The sequence below is a fragment of the Rhyacophila brunnea genome, unplaced genomic scaffold (assembly GCF_057557595.1).
Source record: "Rhyacophila brunnea isolate RB1 unplaced genomic scaffold, BYU_Rbru_1.0 scaffold_24, whole genome shotgun sequence".
In the NCBI taxonomy this organism is placed as follows: Eukaryota; Metazoa; Arthropoda; class Insecta; order Trichoptera; family Rhyacophilidae; genus Rhyacophila; species Rhyacophila brunnea.
The window spans coordinates 28,486,675-28,501,959 of record NW_028232904.1 but is presented as its reverse complement, the minus strand read 5'-3'; the positions used below and the strand labels follow the sequence as shown (position 1 = coordinate 28,501,959).

The following is a 15,285-nucleotide window of genomic DNA, read 5'->3' as shown; positions in this document are numbered from 1 at the left end:
ATGGTCATATTTATTATTAAAATTTAGTTTATTAGGTTTTCAATTTTTCGTCGCTTAGATTTTTGACTAATTCATCGTTTTAATATTTTTTATATTTATTTTAAAAAACATCGATTTTTATAAAAATATAAATGTGTATAACTTGAAATCCTTTTTTTTATGAAATTTTATTTTAGATAGGTATGGTCCTAATATTGAAATTAATATTAAAATTTCGTCCCACCTACTGTTGAAAATTATTTGCCGTTTCACTTGTGTATGTTCTTAAATGTATTACTTATCTAGAAAATAAATATTTTTTTGTTTGAAAATTAACATGTGTTTTAAACGGAAGTATAAAGAGGGCGACCTTTTGAATTTCGCACGGGGGCGGCCGAGTCAATCGGGGCGGGTCTGGGTCTATATCACAGAACAGATTAATACCATTCCGATAGGCTATACCCCAATACACCACATTTTGAAGCAGGGTTTTGCATGTGTGAGTGTCCTACGAAAATGAAACATACATTACTTACAAACAAACATACAACATTACATACATACATGCATAGTGTGTGTTGCACACTTCAAATTCACCAATATATTGCATAAACCGAGAGCAGTTGTCAAAACGAAGGAATGACGTATTCTTGAATCTTTTATCCCATATTATTCCACACTCGAGAACGGTTGTCTGTTACATACTCTTCATCTGTTAGGTATTTCATTTCCCATTAATTCTGTGTTACCTGGTCTATATACTAGTAACTACACATAGGCCATTGAGCCAGCGTAATAATTTTTAAAATTTATATACAATTCAATAACAGTAATCGTAAAAAAAGATAATTTCAAAGGTTCAGAAGATATATTATTATTATTTAATTCTTCCAGTTGTGTGTCCAGTACATTTTTTTCTTGTTTTTTCAAGATTTGTCTTGGACGATTGAAGATTTTTAACTAACTTCCCGACTAGCTAGACATTTGAAACTTTTAGAATATATCAGAACACGACGACAATGCATTATTTTAATACTTTTAGCCATGTTAAAGTAGAATTGAATTCATTTTCAGTTAATTCTGTTTTGTATGAAAAGTTATTATTGTTGGTTGCTAAGGGGTCCTAGCAACTGAATTATTAATATATACGTGCGTTACTATGGAAATCAATATGAAATGTCAGTGACATTTTAGTATTCTATATTTATTCAGTATTTCTATCAAGTACAATAAAAAGTTTTTATTATTACATAGAATTGTCAAGTTTATATGATTCAACAGAAAATTTAAAAACGTGATAGGTATATAAAAAGTTCTTTTTATCTTGTAATTATTTTTTAATTATTAATATCATTGAAGTATTTTTTTACTATTAGAGCAAACTTGTGATGTGTTTATCTTACTTATCTGGTTGACTCATCACGCGAGCTCGGGCCCCCTGGCTAGACCTGTCAGCCCCCCCTCCCCTCTTGTGGGGGCCATGACCTGCATACACCTACTGTAAAAGTGTATCGAAGATATTGTTAAGAGTACTAGTGTAATTATTATTTACAAATTGAAAATTCAAAAAAAATTCAAAAAATATTGTCAGAAGTGGGATTCGAACCCACGCCCTCAGAGAGGACCAGAAGAGCTCACCCCGCGTTCAGCGAGTAAGGTTATGCCTTGAGTCTGGCGCCTTAGACCGCTCGGCCATCCTGACATATTAAACAGTGACCAAATTAACAAGCTGCACAAGAGGCCAGTAAATTAGCGAACGAATTGTCTGTCTATTTTTGTATAGTGAATATTATTATCAAGAGATAAATATATCACCCAGAGGTGAATAATTATAAGATAGGTCACTAATAACAGCATAATATTATAATATTCGCAAGCAGGCGTTCACAAGTGACGTCCCGTGGGGGTAGGCAGATTGAGTGTCGCTTGGCGGCGGCAGTTACTCGAAGGGCGGCAAATCGAGGACAATCATTTGGAATATATAGAAATAGCTAAGCACCTTAACTTAGTCACAACGAAAATATATTTCCATTAAAAAAATCAGCTCAGTGGTTTTGTCGGGTTTGCGATATCTAGTTTACTTCCGTTGCCCTTCGACGTCCTTGGTGACCAGAAACGACACGTGCAGATTTGCGAATAATAAAATTACTCTGATATTAAATTTGGTTAGTAATGTATCCATACAACACATTTCTTAGATATTGGACTCATGAAAGGATGATAAAAATAATGTATGAACAAATGAGGCGGCATTTTGGCGCTGCCTATGAGAGGCATTTTATCTAGGGACGTCACGGGGCGTCCACACAAGGGGGGATAGGGGATGGGGGGGAGGTTCTGGTCCAAACCCCCCCCCCCTATCCAAAACCGAAATATAGGTATACATGTAGGTAAATGGATTTTTTTCCTAGATGCCTTTTTGGATACCTACGTCGAATTGACTATCAAAGTTTCTTTAAGAGCATACATAAGTGAAACGGCAAATAATTTTCAACAGTAGGTGGAACGAAATTTCGCAGTCGTCGCCAATCGGAGACTGACAGTCGAGGTATGAGCACGTCAATTTGTTTTGTGATGGCGTCGGAGGAATATATTCTTAAATCGTGTAAAAATGACTAAAAACGTTCCGCATGTACTTGAAAAAGAAAACATGTCAATGAATATACTATTATTATTACGAATATAATAATAAACATAACATTAAAAGGACGCATGTTGAATTTTTATGACAAATTATATTTCGTTCGGCTCGCGTCATTTGCACAATCCGCGCATCGCCTAGTCACGATCTTTTTAGACCATGCCTCAGCTGAAGTATAGCTTTAAGGACTTTGGCACGCAAACTACTCTACTTGATACTGTCAAAAGAAATTTGTACAGGCTGAGAAAAATACCTTGTTGCCAGTGACGTCCCTACACAAAATGCCGCCGCTGGGAAGCCGCTCCATTTTTTATACAATATTTTTATCATCCGTAGTGTAGTTTCTGGTCACCAAGGACGTCGACAGGCAATGGGAGTAAACTAGACATCGCGAACCCGACAAAAAAATTACAGACCTATTAAACCTTGTATCTTAATTGAGACATTCTGTTCCCAACCAGTGAGCTGAATTTTTTAAGGAAAGATATTTTCGTCCTATATATCATCATCATCATCAGCCTGAATCTACCCACTGCTGGATGAAGGCCTCTTCAAGCTGCTCCCACTTCTCTCGGTCATGTGCATTGCGTTGCCACGTACTTCCGCATAACTTTATCGTTTCATCAATCCAGCGGCCTCTAGGTCTACCTTACGAACGTTTTGTACTTCTTGGATACCACTGGATGACTAGATTTGTCCAACGATTGTCTCTTCTTCGAGCTATGTGGCCAGCCCGGCTCCATTTAAGGCTTTTAATAAACTCTATTTTATTAAAACATATTACTATATACCAAATACCACGTCGAGTAATTGCCGCCCCCAAGCGACGCTCAATCTGTCTACCCCAGTGACGTCCCTAGATAAAATGCCGCCCCTAGGCAGTGCCAAAATGCCGCCACATTTTTTTATACAGTACTTTTTATCATCCTTTCATGACTCCAATATCTAAGAAATGTGTTGTATGGATACATTACTAACAAGACATTTATGTATACCACTAAATCTAATTTAAATGCCATCTCTGCTTCAATAGACAATATTGCGAGTCTACGGTTTCAGATAGGTACATTTAAAAATACACCTGACAACTTCCAAAGCTCACAAGTGACTGACAAACAAATTTGGATAAATTTTAAATTAGGTATGCACGTGTTATTGCTGTTCACCAAGAACGTGACGTCCAAGGACAACGGAAGTAAACTAGACATCGCGAACCTGACAAAAGTCCTGTTAAAACTATTATAGTAGGTACCTAATTAATATATTTTGTTTCCAACCAGTGAGCTGATTTTTTGAATGGAAATATATTTCCGTTATTACTAAGTTTATGTAGCTTTCTATGTATACCTAATGATTCTTCTCGATTTGTCGCCCTTTGGGAAACTGCCGCCCCCAAGCGACGCTCAATCTGCCTACCCCCACGGGACGTCACTGCTTATTGCGTCAGTTATTGCTAATATAAATTCGTCCAAGGCCTATGAAGCCACCTTCCAAAAACCATGGAAAATTCTTTGTAGCGTAAGGTGGTGGTGATTCTGATGAATATTTCGTAATATTCATTGGGGTCTGTTTTCCCGTGGAAAAATAAACGGCGTTACTTCTTCTTCTTCTTATTCGTCCGAATTTAATGACTGAGGATTGTGACATGGATGATCTGGCTGATGGACAGCTTTCTCCGGCATTCTACGACACGCAAGACTTGTGGCCACTGAAAGGTCTGAGCCATCCAATTTTTGCTTTAATATTAAGATATGGCATGACTGAAATTCAGCGCGGACGACACAAATGGACACTAACGATCCTAATAATTATGACTGTTAAGCCATGCGCATTCGATAGCCACTTGTGGATGCGACAGGTCGAAATGACTCGTATTTGAGCAGTCTTTAGTTACCACCTAAGAATCAAAGTGCGCAGTGACTGGGAATATAACTTTATAAGCGCGCTATTCCGCGTTTGGAACGACTAGAATCTTAGGGTAAATATGGGTGTCAGTGGCACCATCCTGCTGGGTTTATTTTAACTCTACCCCCTCCCAACACCTTAAGGAAAAATCATTAAAAATAAACCCTGTCGGCTAAAATTATTCAACGTGGAACATGCTTTGCCTACTGATTCTCTGAATGCTGGTTAGCGCCGTTCACGGCCGACTGGAGTCTCTCGCGGCTGCGCTACTTTTGTGACTTTATTTTTCGTTACGCCTTTGCGATTTTTCGTAACGAATCCGCCCGGGAGGTCAAGACAAAAGCATGTATCCATGCTAATATTATGGATATATTTTCAAAATCGATCTCCCCAAGCCATTTTTCGGTGTGCACACCTGTAGGTCAGTAATAGCCGCATAATTAATATTTAAATTTTATAAAACTGTGCGAAATCGAATTCGAAAATGGTAAAGTTGCATTCTCAAATAAGAAACTGGGGGAAATGTCTTAAATGTCCGCCATACATAATGTCTTCAATTCAATTCATTTTTACACATTGTGGACATAACAAATTATAAGTTTAAAACGTTCACAACATGTCATAAAACAGTATTATAGCAAGGGGAGGGCGATTGAAGCAGCCGTCCCGGGCACAACGCGGACTAGGCCGAAAAGCTAGCAATATTCATGTTGCTGATCATTTAATACGTATTTAAAATCACTGGTCAAAGAAGCGTTTTCAGAAAAAAATATTGATTGAAGATATTTCTATAATAGTAACAAAAGTGTAATTGCGACAATTATGCCAGTGCTTCCTTAACTAAGGGATTCACTCGATTACGTGGTTGTTAAGAGTGGGTATAACAGGATAATGTGATTATATTTCAGTCCTATGTTTCAGTCGAAGAGAGTTCACAGAGCGAGTAGCACGTCATTTTAAATCAAATTTACAACAAAATCTATGGTCGTCGAAGATTTTATTTTAAAAACATAATAATTATTGTCGGTAGAGCAATTCATTGCAATGATTTATTAGGTACTATCAAAGCTGTTTGCCGGCCGGCCGAATGTAAAACAATGTGAAAAATAATAAAAGTGTATGGGGTGTCTGCACGATAATATTTATTTTTAGGCGTTATAAATTATTTCGTGCATTGGCTTTACTCAACCAACAAAATACAATAATGGTACCTACCTATTGTTTCACTAGTACACATTATAAAAGTAAAGTTGCGTTACTAGTTTGTAAAAGTGCCAGACTAAACTTAAACCAATCGGGTACATCACTAGATATATTATATTCTACGTTTTTTTTAAATATGCATCACAATTGAACAATACTTACCTATTTTTTTAATAAACATGTAGGTCTTACACATTAAAAATAAATACTATTCATTAATAATGTTTTTGGATAGCACATGAAATAAAAATGTAGGTAGATAATATGTGTTTCAACATCCTTCGTATGTTTAGTTCTCGTACAATTTCAGGTTAAAAAGTTATTAATCTATTTCTTAGTTTCTAAACTACCAAACTAAGCTCTTAAGTTTAAAAACGTCACAATATCCACCATATTGGTCGCAATACTTCCCACCAAACAGCTGATTAACATATTGAATTTAGTAACATTTAAGTATATTACAAGATATTTTTTGGACACCCCATACTCGCTTAGTTGGAGCGAGTTTGTTTGTTTAAAATTTAATTTAGTGACCATTACTTTTGAGGCACGCATCTGCGGCGACTTTTTTATATTACTAGTAGACCAACTATTTCGAACCACATATAAAAATATCATATTTTCAATTCTCAAGGGCATTTCTGTAGAGCGTCCCCTTAAGGTTTTTCCATGGAGCTCGCGAAATACTTCAGTACCTACCTACTTAGTTAATAGCTAATCATGGCGCGCTCTTTCTATTCTGACTTACATGCTGTTATTTATCATAAGACCTAAATTATTAACTAATCATCAGTGCAGTATTCCCAATTTTTTTTGACCTTCTAGGTTAGCTATATAACAAAAAAAAATTATCACACGTATTTTTATAAATTATACTTAAGTACATACGATTAGTATTAATATTTTCGCAAAATTTTCGAGCGCTGCTTTAACCTACATACTCTGCTAACGTGACTACTTTATTCGTGAGATTGTGTTCTGGTAGAAATCAATGACGAATGTTCTTCTTCTTATTGTTCCATCCCCTAGCGGAGGTCGGCCACCATCAAGGCGATCTTATCTTTGTCGTCTGCTACTCGGAACAGTTCAGTGGAGCTGCACTCATAACAATCACAGAGGTTCTTAAGCCACAAAATGCGGCGCCGTCCTCTGCTACGCTTCCCATTGATCTTTCCTTGAATGACAAGTTGGGGAATGCTGTATTATTGTCATCTGATAATGTGGCCGAGGTACTGTAGTTTCCTGGTTTTGATACTACGTAGAACTTCTCGGTCCTTCCCCATTCGATTGAGAACTTCAACATTTGTCACCAGGTCAGTCCAAGGAATTTTGAGGATGCGCCTATACAGCCACATCTCGAAAGCTTCAAGTCTCCGTGACATCTTTTGGTTTAGTGTCCATACTTCCATATCATAGAAAAGAATTGAGAGAACATAACAACGTGCCATACGCAGTCTCAGACCAGTGTTGCCATCTTTTTCTATGCTGATTATAGTACAAAGGCGTAAAAATTATAGTATGTCTAATAATATATAGTACAGGAACATTTTTCGTCTTGAATCCTTTATAAGTATAGTATTTTGCTATATTTAGCGTACAATTATAGTATTTTACATTTTTCACGGAATCAAAATTATAGTATTGTACTATAATTATAGTACGGTTGGCATCACTGTCTCAGACCTAAGGTAAGATCTCGATTGCTAAGGAGGCGTCTCATTTTGAGAAAGGCGCTCCTTGCGATATCAATTCTAGTTTTTATTTCCCGAGACTGGTCCCATTTCTCATTGACCCATGTACCTAAATATTTATAATGGGTCACACGTTCGATTGGTTCGCTGTTAATGACAAATTTTTTTTTTTATACTAGTAATAGTTTTGTTTTCTTGAGGTTTATTTTTAAACCATAAAAATTACTGACCTCATTAACCTTTTCTACCAGTTGATGTTTAAACTCTTTAAACTATCAGCAATCAGCACAGTATCATCGGCATATCTTATATTGTTAATATGTTTTCCATTAACCAAACTACCCACCGATTCACCTTGTAAGGCTTCCTTGAAAATAGCTTCCGAGTACATGTTAAATAGCAGAGGTGACAATATACAACCCTGTCTTACACCGCGATTAATTTTTACCTCTCCACTGATTTCATTTTCGATCTTAATATTTGCTGTTTGATTCCAATATAAGTTAGCTATCAGTTGAATGTCTCTTGCATCGATGCCTTTCTCCTGTAAGAGTTCGAGAAGTTTAGGATGCCTAAGAGTATCGAATGCTTTCTCGTAATCGATGAAACACATATAAACATCAACATTAACATCTAGGCATTTTTGCACTAGAACATTCAAGCTGAAAAGTGCTTCGCGAGTGCTCAATCCACTTCTGAAGCCAAATTGTGTGTCATCCATGTCTTCTTCGCATTTTCGAAAAATCCTATTATGGATGATTTTTAATAAAAACTTCTAACATGTGGCTCATCAAACTTATCGTTCTAAACTCGCTTCACTCCTTTGCATTCGCCTTTTTTGGTAGACTGATAAATGTCAATTTCAACCAATCATCAGGAATTATGCCCGTTCCGTAAATTTTATTAACAAATCAACGAGAATTTCTAATTGATCTTCTTCTAATAATTTTATCATTTCCCATTGACCCAGGATTCGAACCTGGGACCCACGACGTTATAGGCCGACGCTTAACAAATTCGCGGACATGATGTCTATAGACATCGTATTTCATGAGATGTGATATGACAGGACGTCCTGTACTGTGGAATGGAATACAACACAACATTTATAGAAGTCATATTTTGGATAAAAACAATATGTTTCCAGCTACTTGTGTCACGGTGCGAACATATTTCCATTAGATAGTGTCATATTACTAGCATGTAATAGCTAACATGTGTCCGCGAATGTGTTAAGCCGCACGGCCATCATGGGCCGTCAAATTTGAAATATGGATAATAATATCTGTATACCAGAGGTAAACTATTGTAACTCCAAAAATCGTGAAATGGAATTATTGTTATATTGTTACTTCATTACTTATCCTGCATACGTGGTAAACAGCTGTAACTCATATTACTCTTATTATAAAAGTTAAAAATGTCATTATAACTCCATAACTATTAGAGGTAAACAACAGTAAGAAAACATACAATTATTTTGATGAAGCTTATAATCGAACTACAGCTAGATAAATTTTATCTTTTTCCATTCACGAATGCCACAAGTTGAAATTTCCAAAAATCACAAATTCGTCTCTCCTGTGAAGTTTTCATTTTGGATTTACCGTAGTTTACCTCTGGTATACAGATATAGGGTTAACGTTTTTAAAATGTTAGATATAAATAAAACAAATAAATAAAAAAGGCTGCAACTTTTTAATTACACCGTCAACAACATCTGTAGGTTTACATGGATACGTACAAAAGGACCAGCGTAATGATTTTCAAAATGCATTCAACCAAATAGCAGTAAGATACATTAATAAAAAAAACGAAAAAAAATGATTTGCAAGGCTCACAGGACATTATTATGTTTTGTTTCAGAATCCACCAAGTCTAAACATATAAAAATCTCAAATTTCATTTCTCTAGTTAGTTTTGGTAAAAAAAGTTTAATACTAAATAAACAGATGGCAGTATATTTAATTAAAATAATTCTAAAATAATTTTCAGCTATAAATTAATTAATTAATTTCAAAATGGTCTTGATTAGATATAATATATTTTTTCCAACCTTTGGCTGAGAAATAATATAGAATGTCACTAATATCCAAACAGTAATTGGCCAGGTTGCGTACAATATACATGCACGACGGATATCCTGCAAATTTGACAGCTGTCGTATTTTAAGCCAGACATTAAATATGTCCTATATAATCCACACTGTTGACATCTACTATGTAAACAGGCACCATCTTAAGAATATACAAACTTCATTGCCATGTCAATAAAAAATATATAGAATGAGAAAACACTGTAGGTATACTGTATCCGTGATGCGTCAATTTATTTAATTATTCACTGATAAAGCAAAGATTAAATTATTTAAAGTTTATATTTATCATCTATTCCCAAAATTTAAATTCAGATTACATCGTTGCCTTGCTAATTAATTTGTTCGCATGTATATCGATGTTATTTCAATCTGTTGTAACGTCGAAAATCTCAGCGTTCGACATAAAATATGCGAAAATTATTTAAGATCACTTTCAAATGAGGCTATTGGTTTCAAAGTCAGTTAACTACGTATTTTTAAAAAATATATTTTACGATTCTTGTTATCTAAGTACTTTTCTATTGAGTGAGTTGTGTTTTGGTATTAAAATAGTATTAAACCGGACGTCGGTCACCATCAAGCTTCAAGACCAATTTGAAACATAGTTTTGTAGTAATCCAGTTCTAATGTGGTTAGTGGTTATCTTGAAATCGTGATTCATGATGTACGAAACCGAAATTGAAACCAAGGAGTGTGATTCAAGTTAACAACGGATTCTTCTTACGTATAAAAACGTGTTTGGATACAATGTTTGTGTACAATTAATGTATCTGTGAACCTTGGCAAAACTTACATAGATACCTGTTATAGAAAAATACACACAACATAATAGTAGGTATTAAAAACGCAGTCATTGTCGAAAAAAAAAACAGAAATTCCATCAATCGATTATTATTAACATAAAAGAATACAAAAAGAAACGGGAAAAAAATCGTTCACGATGGAAACAGTTTGCGAAATACATTTTTGTTAAAATATTTTTTTTTATAATAATCATAATATTGTAATAATAACATCATACAAGACTAGGTTTAATTTTAACTTATTATTTTTGTGACTAATAATTAATATTAATATTTAAAAATCTGGCAATCAAGAGAGACATATCGATTGCTCCTCCTCAAGACGGAGTGCATACCTAAATTAAATTATTTTTAAATTTCATCACGTAACTATGTCATTATAATATGAATACATATATTTTAATTAAGGCGTTAAGTGCCAAAAAAATAAAAACTGACATTTTTTATAGAAAAATGTTCTATGTGCCGATAACATCAACTATGGTCTAAGTGCCTCAAGTAAGTCAAAAAAATACAGCAACATATTTAAATCTGACGACGTAAGTCCGTTGGCGTGTTTTATTTATAATGGTCTAAGTACCACTCCAGTAGTCAACGGCATTCAATATAAAATGGCTGACGACTGTGTGCTAACACTCGCGAGTTCTAAATTCCTAAAATTTTGGAAGCTGCCGAGATTGTTTCACACTGTAAAACCACATTTTTCAAAATGTCTGCTTCATGCAATTTTACTGCAATGACTCAGTATTTTGTAACCACAGGCAATTAATACCTTAATTAATACACATATTCATATAGTTTATACCTAGTTGTGACATATAACACTTTGCCACATTTCACAGGAACGCATTGGAACAATAAAAACTTATGACACAATACGTATTGATGTCAAAGAATGTATGCACTCCACATCAATAATATATATATATATATATATATGACATCCATATTTTGTGCAAACTGTCATTATTTTATTTTATAACGTAAATTCAAATATAATAATGATTAGGTAAATGTTAATCAGAAGACAAAAAGCATTTTACACAGTTATACATATTATATATATATGAGCTCCATTTGCAAAGCTTAAACTGTATTTTTTGTTAAACTTACGCATATATTATAATAATGTATTGCTAATATAGTTACAAGGTATTACATCTAAGAATATATAATATATTTTAAGATACTGTACATAATAAGTTACCTAATAAATGCCCCTTACATTGGCTGTGTGCAGCTAAAGTTAATTCCATGTTTGAAGATTACAAGGTCATATGTGACATTATTAAATTTAGTGACATTATCATTTTAATGTTATTAACCACAAAATAGATTATTAAATATAATTCAAATAGGCTATATATCCCAATACACTACATTTGGAAGTAGGGTTTTGAATGTGTGTCCTACGAAAATGAAACACACATTATAGACGCGCGCGCAATAGTGTGTGTTGCATGTTTTAAATACACCAATATTGAATGAGCAATTGTCAGAATGAAGGAAAAGCTTAGAATGACGTGTTCTTGACACGTTTTTAAGTTTATCCCATATTCTTCCACACTCGAGATCGGTTGCCTGTTACTCCACACCTGTTAGGTATTTCAGTTCCCTTGCGTAAATTCTTGGTCGAAAATCATTGGTTAATAATAACTACATTAAAAATTCTTCTTAGTCGTTCTCTCATGGTTGAGGATCGTGACTGCAATGAAATATGTAGTACTTATTCCACATAATTGAATAAAGATCATATATATCAATACTCATAATGCGGAGTGTCTGGGTATGGAGAATACATCCGGAAGAGTGCAATGTTTCACAGTTGAAGCGATGAGAATCTATAAGTAGTAGGCTGGGTATTTGAAATAGACGCCCCCATAACATTTTCTGTCGGTTTCATAAACTACAATAGGGCATTGACAGGATACCAGTTGAGTCAGTAGAAAATGCCCTCTTGAAGCATTAGATTATGTGGACTTAAATATTTAGCAATGTTAATAATGTCCTTATGCGTTTTGTATAATGTAGACTTAGGCCTTTGTAAGTGTAAATCTCAGATTAAGTGGTAGAATGCGGTGTCACAAAATACATACCTAGGAATGTTACATATAACTTTGTAATGTTGAAACAGCGAATTATTTTGTTATTTTCGCAACTTTTAATAATAATAATATTATTTATTAATTATAATAATTGATTGTTTTCAATGTTATACATCTCAACACAATTATCAATTTAAATTTACATCTATAAATAATAAGTATTAATTAATTAATGGCTTAATAATATTTTATTTAAATTTAACCGACTGTTTTTTTACGGTTAACGTATAGGCCACTAGTAAACATTTATGGGAATAATGCACCTTGGATTTCTCTCAATATTGATTCCGACATAACATATAACATTTCATACACCTTTTAAATCATTATTAAAAAATTTGATTAGTTTCTACAAAATTTGAATTTTTGTTTAGTTTAGTTACACATGTCACTTTGTTATGCTAAAGTGATTTCAAGTGAAAGTATTTAAGATCAACACACGATCTATAATAAATGGACAAATAAGGGCATTTCGCGAGTGTAGTACTATAAGGTTCTAAGTGTAGAATACTATCTTATTTTTATTGTTATATTGCGAAAAATTGACACATAGAACCTTTTAGTAATACGCTCCTCCTGATTTATATCAAATAGGTTTATCAATCACCATTAACGACAATCGTGTCAAAGCAATTTTAACGGATGGAAGTCACAAATTATTTGCGGCACATATTTAAAACATTTTATAATGCAAACAATAAAAACAGAGTTTGCTATATTTACTGACCAATTAGTTACCTATGTGAAACAATTAGTTCGAAAATTCCCTAAATTTTATTTAATTATTGATTGACTTCACAACACAGTTAATAAATTGAATTCAGATAGGCTATACCCCCAATAAAGGGTTTTGAATGTGTGAGTGTCCTATGAAAATGAAACACACATTATAGACGTGCAATAGTGTGTTGCAACCTTCAAAAATACCAATATTGAATGAGCGTCAGTGCATAAACCGAGAGCAGTTGTCAGAACGAAGATCAAGCGTATTCTTAAAATATATTTAAGTTTATCCCATATTCTTCCACACTCGAGACCGGTTGCCTGTTACTCCACACCCGTAAGGTATTTCGGTTCCAATTAATTTTGTGTTCCCTGATTGACATCATGCTTTCTGATTTTAGTTTAGTACAGTTTGAAACTCAAATTTCTAGTTTTTATAGGATTTCGAAATTATGTATTGTTATTAACACACAGTTTCTTCAAATATATTTTGTAGTCAAAAGTAACACTTTGATAAATAAATTTATGAAATAATTTGTCCAATCAAACTTATATTGATAGTAAAAATAAAATAGTCGTTTTCGCAACTAAACGTTTCACATTAACACATCTTTTCTTACTATATTATTAATATTACTCCAAACGTAAAATACTATGGCTAATTTTGAAAAAAAATTACATGAATAAAGGGTAAACAATAATAATTATCAAAAAAAATTTCAATCACAGATGGTTCACAAACAAACAAACACATTATCAAAACAAAATCCTACCAAATTCATCACGACTCGGCGCTACAATACCCATAAACGTATAATATGTATTCCTCACTACCAACTTATCTTATCGATACCAATAAACTCTATAATCACAATCTAAGCATCTTTGATTTCAGTTGCAGACAATTTTTTAGTTTCGGAGAGTGAATAGACTGTGAGCCGTTTTCAAACTGTGCATACATATTGATACTTTGGTGTTACAAGGTGATATGTTACATTTTCAGTAAATAATCTAAAAAAAAATGATTTTTTTTTAATAGAATAATCATAATGAAGTCATAATAAAATAATCATAATGATGATACCTTTTAATTATAGTCCACACTCTTTGACATGGTTAAATATAATAAATTACGAGTGCAAAAGAGTGATAAGTATTCCTCAGCGTATCGCAATATATTTTTATTATTAAAATGTAACGTGACGCGAGAAGGTTGAGAGTCTAACAGACAAATGTAAAATTCGTCTAAATACAGATAACTGACGTACTTCAAAACTATTAAAACTACAGCACGTCGAGTTTAAATACTGACTGTTATTTTACGATTGTATAAATTGAAAAGTGTGCCGCGACGTGAAAAACGTTGGGACAAACTGTATTATCACAAAATGTAACAATCATTTAAGGCTATACCTCAATTGAGGCATGGTCTAAAAAGATCGTGGCTAGGCGATGCGCAGATTGTGCAAATGACGCGTGCCGAATGAAATATAATTTATCATAAAAATCCAACATGCGTCCATTTAATGTTATCTTTATTGTTATATTACTAATAATAATAGTATATTCATTGACATGTTTTCTTTTTTAAGTACATATGTAAAGTTTTTTTAGTCTTCTTTACACGATTTAAGAATATAATCATCCGACGCCATGACAAAACAAACCGAAGTGCGGACACCTCGACTATCTGCCTCCGACTGGCAATGCGGCCAAAATTTCGTCGCACCTACTGTTGAAAATTATTTGCCGTTTCACTGAAATACGCTCTTTATAAAGCTAAGCTTACGATGGCCGAAAGGCTAACGCATCGATTTATAATCGTTTCAAATCCTGGGTCAGTCAAATACACATATTGTTTTGCAAAGTTTGTTTGGAGTCACAAGTATGGACCTAATAGGTTAAGCAAATGTCTAAAATCAATTTATTGTAAAAACAAACAAATCTTTTAATACAAACCATATGATCTTATATGATATTAAAAGTAACATAAGACCTTGTAACATTGGAACTTCATATAATTTATATATCAATTGAATTGATATAATTTTTTTACGAGTGGGTAATAAAAGAATGAAATTTGATTTGCAGTTGTGCCAGCAAAGAGCTTTTTTTCATTAAAAATCAACCAATTCAT

General features: G+C 33.6%; 1 non-coding gene across 1 annotated transcript; it reads right to left on the bottom strand.

Moving 5' to 3' along the window:
* Positions 1-1,564: 1,564 nt before the first annotated feature.
* TRNAL-CAA (transfer RNA leucine (anticodon CAA)) lies at positions 1,565-1,681 on the bottom strand. Its single transcript has 2 exons — positions 1,644-1,681; positions 1,565-1,609 (listed from the first exon to the last, which is right to left on the bottom strand). It is a non-coding gene; the product is annotated as a tRNA-Leu (tRNA).
* Between the last annotated feature and the right edge of the window lie 13,604 nt (positions 1,682-15,285).